General features: G+C 35.7%; 1 pseudogene; it reads right to left on the reverse strand.

Annotated features, from left to right (window-relative positions):
* Positions 1-538: 538 nt before the first annotated feature.
* On the reverse strand, positions 539-1,167 carry LOC118855494 (annotated as a pseudogene).
* Positions 1,168-7,856: the final 6,689 nt, after the last annotated feature.

Genomic DNA, 7,856 nt, shown 5'->3' on the forward strand with positions numbered 1-7,856 from the left:
CACTACACTTTGCTGGTAAGTTATTCTTGGTTACAAGCCCAGCTTCTTCACACTTAGGAAGACCTTTTGTCTTTGAATATAGAGGCTTCTGTATCTTATCTTATCTTGCCTGTAGCTCCTCGATATTTATTATTTTTTTTATTTTTGCTTGTAGTGTTTTCTCCTTGAAACCTGGGAGATGCAAAACTTAACTATGATATTTCTGGGACTTTTCATCTTGGGATCTCTTTCAAGTTGTGATAGGTTGATTTTTTCTATTCCTACTTTATCCCCCATTCTAAAACTTCAGGACAACATTCTTAATAACTTCTTGAAGTACAGTATCTATACTCTCTTTTAATCATAATTTTCAGGCATATCAATGATTCCTATATTGTCTCTCCCTCATCTTTTTTCCAGGTCAGTTGTTTTGTTAATGACATGGTTTATATTCTATTTTTTCCTTCCTTTGATTTGGTTTTATTTTTTTCAGGAATTAAAGGGCTTTTATTTAACAAGCTGGCTGTATGTAAAGGGAAACCACATGCAGCAGAAAAAGTTACTGGGAGGAGGCCATGATGCTGTAAATGCTCTCAAAGTCTATCTTTTCCACAGTGTGCTTTGGCTTGATACTCTCTTCTTGGCTGCAAATGAAGACCTGTCCTGCCTCATTGGTGCTCCAGTTATATTTTCTCATCCGTACGTTCAGCTAGCTGTCTGACAGATCCCCCAACATCTCAGCCAGCAGCCAGCTGTCAATATGTAGATATATAATGCTCACAACATGGCAGATGAATTTGTGGATGGAGTCTTCAGAGCCTGTGATGCCATTAAGGAGAAGGAGAAGCATGTTCTCATCTAGGGCATGCCAGAAAGCTTGGAAATGGCAGGTCTCCAGCAAGTCTCTAAGTACAGGATCTGCCAGATGGGCTGCTCTTCTTGATGAGCTTGGTCAGTCATGCACTTGAACAGGGTAAAGTCTATGTCAGGGAGATTGGCGAAGGCCTTCAGCAGAACCTGGGCTGTCATTGTGGTCTGGAAGAAGGCTGAGTTGAACTGGTATGGCCATTCTCCTTGGCCTGGGTCTCCACACAGCACTCCAGGGTGGCCAGGTTCTCAGGATTGCACCTGTTAATGCCCTTGAGCAGCTTGTTCCATGTTGGCGTGCATTTGCTCAAAGAGTGTCATGTCCTCCTCCTTTTTGCAAGCAGACACTGAGGCCCAGTTTTTTTTTAATGTTCTATGAAGTCATTAGCTTCCCCTGGCCTAATTCTAATTTTAGGAGTTATTGTCTTCCTTTCTTCCTCTCTTTTTCTGCTTGGCTTACTTTCTTTTCATAATTTTCTTTTTTTTTCTTGCATCACTCTATTTTTTCACTAATTTTTCCTCAACCTCTCTCATTTGATTTTTAAATTCATTTTTAGCTCTTGAAAAAAAAATTGGGCTTGTGATCATTTCTTTGATGTGAAGAAGATGTTTTAACTTCACTATCTTCTTCTGAGTTCAAACTTAGATTTTCTCTTACCATAGTAGAAATCTATGTTTTTTTTTCTCTTTTGGTTGCTCATTGTTTTTATTTCATCTATCTATCTACTTATCTACCCATCTATCTATCTAGTTATTAGCTGCTTATTTCTTGTCTATTACCTTTGTATAAAAAACAGGCTCTAGTCTGAAAGTGTGGAGGATAATATCTCAAGTTTCAAGTTTTCCATGCTTTTGTTTTCTGACCTCTGTCAGGGGGACTGACTTCAGATATTCCTCCCCACCCCTGGGCCACAAAAAGAACCTCTGCAGCTCTGCACACTCTTGTTCCTGTTGTCCCTCCTGCTGCTAAAAGCTTCAGCTCACCACTCTGTTCTGGAAACCAAATCAGGAATTCTACAAGTACCCACAGTGCTGGACTTCTGTGACCACACTCACCAGCATGTCCTTGTTCCTGCTCACCCAGATCCACAGCCCAGGACCATATCAGGTCAGAGCAGCTGGTCCCAGCATCCAGCACCAGTGGTGAGCACTACAATCTTCCCCTGATCAAATGTCCAACCTCTACGCTTTCATGAAGTCCTGAAGCTGAGTCTGCAACATAGACAGGTGCCACAAGGGTTATTTTTGTTGGTTTATTCTGTAGTATTTACCTGGATGTATTTGCATTTCAATCAGGCCAAACCACTGTAAGGAAATTAAGGTCTCTCCTAAGGTCCTACCAAACTGTCTTCTGTTGACAATTGCTTTACTCCAATTTTTAATTATTTATGCCATTCAAAATTTATTTTGAGACATTCTTTTATATTGTTTGTAGGGGAATTTAGGAATGCTAGGAAATTTTCTGCCTTATATTCTGCAATCTTCCCACAGTCTCTCTGAATAAGCACTAAATTTTTTTTTTAAATTTTGAGTTCTAAATTCTCTACTCCTTTTTCTCCCCAACACCTCCTTGAGAAGGCAAACATTTTAATATAGATTATACTTGGGAAGTCATGCAAAACATATTTCTTTATTAGGCATGCTGCAAAAGAAAATAACCAAAAAGAAGCAAGAAGAGAAAAGAAAAATAAAGAAAGTGCAAGGGGGAGGGGTAAAAACAGATTGTTCTTGTTAATAATCCTAGGTCCTTTGACTTCTGGAATATTATATCCCAAGCTCTTAGGTTCTTTAATGTTGAATACTAAATATTGTGTTACCTTGACTGTGACTTTTCAGTTTCTGAATTGTTTCTTTCTAGCTGCTTTTGATAGATTTTTTTTCTTGTCCTGGGAGCAATGGGAGTTGGCTATATTTCTTTGGTTTTCATTTTGGGATCTCTTTGAGGAGGTTATTGATGCATCATTTCAATTTTATTTTTTTGTTTCTTGGAGATCAGGGCATGTTTCTTTGATAATTTCTTCAAATATAATGTCTACAGTTTTTTAATGATCTTGGCAATCAGATAATCCAATAATCTAAGATTAGTTCTTTTCAATCTACTTTCCAGGTCAATTGCTTTTTCCAATGAAACATCTCATATTTTATCTTATTTTCCATTCTTTTGAATGCAACTGAATGGAATTGACTTTGTTTTCTTATGTCTTGATGTTACATGGAGTCATTACCTGACCCTTGCCCAATTCTAATTTTTAAGGATTTATATTCTCCAGTGAGATTTTGTATCTCTTTTACCATTTGATAAATTGTTCTTTTTAAGGAGTTTTCCTCAGTGGACTTTTGTTCCTCTTTTTTCATTTGGTCAATTCTTTTTCTTAAAGATTTTTTCTTCAGTATTTTTTGTGTCTCTTTTACAATTCTGTTGACTTTCTTTTCCTAATTTTCTTCCACCACTCTCAATTCTTTCCTCAATTTTTCCTCTATCATTCTTATTTGATTTTTTGGAGGGAGGAAGGCAGGGCAATTGGGGTTAAGTGACTTGCCTGAGGTCGCACAGCTAGTAAGTGTGTCAAATGTCTGTGGCCAGATTTGAGTTCAAGTCCTCGTGACTCCAGGTCCAGTGCTCTACTCACTGCACCGCCTAGCTTCCCCTCTTATTTGATTTTTTAAAAAAAAAAGGTTTTTTTTTTCCCCAGGAATTCTTGTTGAGCATGCATCCAATTCACAACTTTCTTTGTGGCTTTGCTTCTAAATGTTTTGATATATTGGCCTTCTTCTGAGTTTGTGTCTTGATCTTTCTTCTCACCATATTAACTTTTTAGGGTCAGTTTCTTTTTTTCTCATTTTTTTCAACTTATTTCTTGACTTTTAATTTTATAATAAAGTTGGCTTTTGTTACCAGATTGCAGCATGGTCCCAAGTTTCACCTTTTTTTGTACTGTTGTCATAGCTAGTTCTGGCAGTCTTCAGTGTTTCCAAGGTGGTATGATCTATGAAGAACTGTAGTCACTGCTGGCATGGCCTATGTTATGGTCTTTACTCTGGATGACCCTATGTTCTCCTGTAGCCACAAGTGCTAGAACTCTTCTGGGTGTTGGAACTATGACTAAGGCTCCTGTTCTCCTGCACCTGCAAGAGCTAGTACTCTTCTTAACCTTGGAACTATGTCATGTAACTGCATATTGGCAGTACAACAGGTTCCTGAACCCAGCACCAACAAAGGGTCCCCTATAATACCTTCCTGACCAGTTGTCCAGCCCTCTTACTGCCTGGGGTCTGAGGGTTTCTGAAGCTGCTGGTATCATTGATGCAGCCACCTTTAATGTCTCCTTCTGGCATATTGTTCTGCCCTGGTGTGAAAGACCTTTGCTGCCAACCTACTAACTTGTTTTAGGCTAGAAAACTGTTTCAACAGGACCTTTTGTTGGTTCTTCAGAGCTTTAGATTTAAATTGCAGGTGTTATTTTAAAGTTGGTTGAAGGGGAAATTTGGGAGAGTCCAGTGAGTTCCTGCCTGGATGCCACTATTTTGGTTCTACACAGCCTTCCTTTATTTTTAGTGACTTCCCTCTTTTATTTCATTTGTATGTTGTATATAGCTTATTTGCAGATATTTCTTTGCTACTCATTAGCTTGTGAGTTCTTAAGAACAAGAATTCTCTTTTACCCTGTTGTTGTTGTTGTTATTGTTGTTGTTGTATCTAGATCACATAGGTCAGTTTCTGGCATATTATAGGTCTTTTACAATTTGCTAGATGACTGATGACAACAATGTAAAGAAGTGCAACAAAAAAGTATGGTGAATTATTATAATGACCAAAATTGTCAGCAAAGAGGAAAGGAAAAAATGCAGTTCTCTCCCTACATACTAAAGGTCAAGACTACCTGGTGGAGCTAATCATAGAGTGGAAGTCTTCATTGATACATATTAGCTTTACAGAACTGATTTTTTTCCTCTTCATTCACTTATTCATTTATCCATTCATTTATTTCTTTACATATCTTTTCATTTACTTATGTGTATTCTTGTTTATTCATTCACTTCTTTATTTGGGTTTTTAAATTTTTAGTTTATTTAAAACTTGTTCAATCTTTCCTTTAATTTATTGTTGCAAGGGAGATTCATGCATTGGTGGACATGTTTAATATTAAGAAAAGTGCAAAGTATATTTTATGGGAAAAAGAACATTTTTTTCCTAAAATTAATCTTGTAGTGAGGACTAGAACAAATGATTTAATAGTACTATGAATTAGATTTATATTTTACATCATTATAAAGTTCAATAATTAAAGACTGTTGTGGTCTTCTTTTTAAGTGAACTGTTGAAAGGATGGTATATTTCTATTCTGTAAGTGAAATTCACAGTTGTGCAGTTATTATTTGAGTCCTTCAAATTTGATGTATTCACAGTCTTACAAACATTAATTTTTATAAACTTTTCTCTTTGAATTGAGCTGAGTCTGACTTCACAATTTCCAGCAATCAGTGCCACTGCACCAGTGCCAAGAGAATAAATATTATAATTTTCTCACGTACTAGTATTTCTTATAAAGATAAACATTTCTAGTCCCTTTGCATGGTGCAATTTATTTTCAGTATTACTACTCTTGGGAGATTCTGGTTTCTTAATTTTCCAACAAAAATATGATGTTCATGACATTTTTTCATCTGAACAGCTGCTAGAGATGGAAGGATGAATAGCTTTTATTAATTACTTATTAGGTGCTAAATACTATACTAAGCAATGGGGAAGGTATTGCCCCCAATTAACTTATATTTTCATGAAGAGAAATAACATCCATAATGGAATGAAGAAATGGTGTTTTGGTTTTGGAATTCCTGGGTATATTAAGTTGAGATGGAATGGATTTGATTAACATTTCCTTTCTGGTAACAATAGCAGTAAAGTAATGATATTATTACTTTGTTTATGGATCCCAGAGCAAGTTGTAGACATTAAAGGTTGGGCCAAACTGGGATTTTCCATGTAACAGCACAAGAAGTTCTCAAGAGTTCATAATTCAGTAGATTTGTAGCCTGATTTTGAGACATCAAAGGAGAGTAGGTCATATGATGTTATTCTCAGCCACTTACCAATTAGGACATTTCAGCCCCAGTGTGGAAATTCAAAAGTTAAATTCAGTAAGTCCACTTAGAATTGTCATTGGAAATCTGTTGATTTGATCTAGCTGGATTAGTAGCCTGGTGGATGGAAAGAAGTTGAACAATTCCTTACATCCAATTTAGATTCAAATTGAAGAAACTTCTTGCACAAAGAATTACATAACAATGGATTGGACTATTTAAAGAGATGATGGATTCCCCTTTTCAGAATATCTTTAAGAAAAAACTTTTTGAGAATTTTATGGAAAAAGAATTTAAAGTTAGTCCAGATAACTTCTGAGATACCATTACATCTTAGCTTGTACATGATTCATATCCTCTGGGTCAAATTCTGAGGCAGAATGTAAAATAGCAGACAAGAAAAAAAAATGAACTGACAGATAAACACAGCTAGACACACAGAGGAAACAATAGTGGCACACAAGTTAAGAAGGATTAATATAAAGAAGATAAGAATAATCAACAGTGACAAATTGTGAGGGAAGGTCAAAGGGCATAAGGGCTGGGAAAAGGCCATGATATTTCCTTTGGGAACCTAAACATTTTTTATACATTTTTGAACATCTTCATAGCACTCACAGTGTATACATAATATATTAGAAGTATTGTTAATAAAATGTGAAAAATTGTTCTATGAAGAGCAAATTAAAATGTGCTAAAAGACAGCTATGTAAAAGAGGATGAAATGCTTTATTACTATACAAAATTATGATAAAGATTGAGGGTGAGAAATACAAAATTGCATTTGTCATCTTAATTAATTTGCCCCCTTGTCTTACAAATTATTTCTTGATGCAAATAATTGATCAGGGATTAAAGTAAAAATGAACAATTCAGACTGTGGCTTAAAGTGAATTAATTCTTAATTAAGTTGGATTACTTTGGTTTTTCATCTTTAGGGAAAAAAGCGGCTATTAAGTATTTCAAATATCTTCACTTAGTTGAATGTTAGAGGGAGCTTTCATAAGAGATTTAAGACAATTTGCACATTAAGTGAGGATGGAATATCAAAATTCAGAGCCCAGGATTTAAATACTTCCTGTCATCTTCAATATACTCAATATAAAAGTATATATTACAGCACTACCACCTACTGGTTTAAACAGAAGTCCTAGCCATTGGTAAATTTGCTATTGGAAATTAGGATAGAAATATTAATAAAATTGTTACACCATACTCATGGAACTCAAATAATCCATAAGTGAACTCCTGTATTTTAACCATTTATTACTTCTTTCCTGTTATTATAATCAATGATTGTGCATTTATTAAATGTCTACTATAGGCTAGATGCTCTGGTAGTTTCCGGGGACAATAAACAAACAAAAAAGTCCCTGCTTTCCTGGGAACATATGCTATGTTTAGGTGTAGTTAAATGTAGGAGATATACACACACATCCATTCATCCATCCGTCCATCCATCCATCCATCCATCCATCCATGCATGCATACATACATACATATAGATGTATAAATAAAGATAAAGGTATTCAAAGGCATTTAGGGCCCTAGCAATTGGGGGTTTCAGGAAAGCCATTTTGGAAGGATTTGACATTGGAGCTGAGCCTTGAAGGAAGCTAGCGGTTCAGAGAGACAGTGTTATGGTAGTTCAATATTTTAGGTACAAGTCACAGTCTATGCAAAGATACAATTGTCAGAAATCAAACATCATAGATGGATGATAGCAATTAGGTACTTTAGTTGAAACACACAGTGTGCAATTGCATTTATGGAACTTGGGATGATGTGTAAATTGGAAAATACAGGCTAGAACAAAGTTATGTGAAGTTTTTAAATGAGGAACTGAAAAATATGCATTTTGAGGCAGGGTAATAACATTGTACTGCCTGAAATTTGTGAATATCAATTTGGCAGCTGAGTGGTAGAAA

This window comes from Trichosurus vulpecula, chromosome 6 (assembly GCF_011100635.1).
Source record: "Trichosurus vulpecula isolate mTriVul1 chromosome 6, mTriVul1.pri, whole genome shotgun sequence".
Taxonomy (NCBI): domain Eukaryota; kingdom Metazoa; phylum Chordata; class Mammalia; order Diprotodontia; family Phalangeridae; genus Trichosurus; species Trichosurus vulpecula.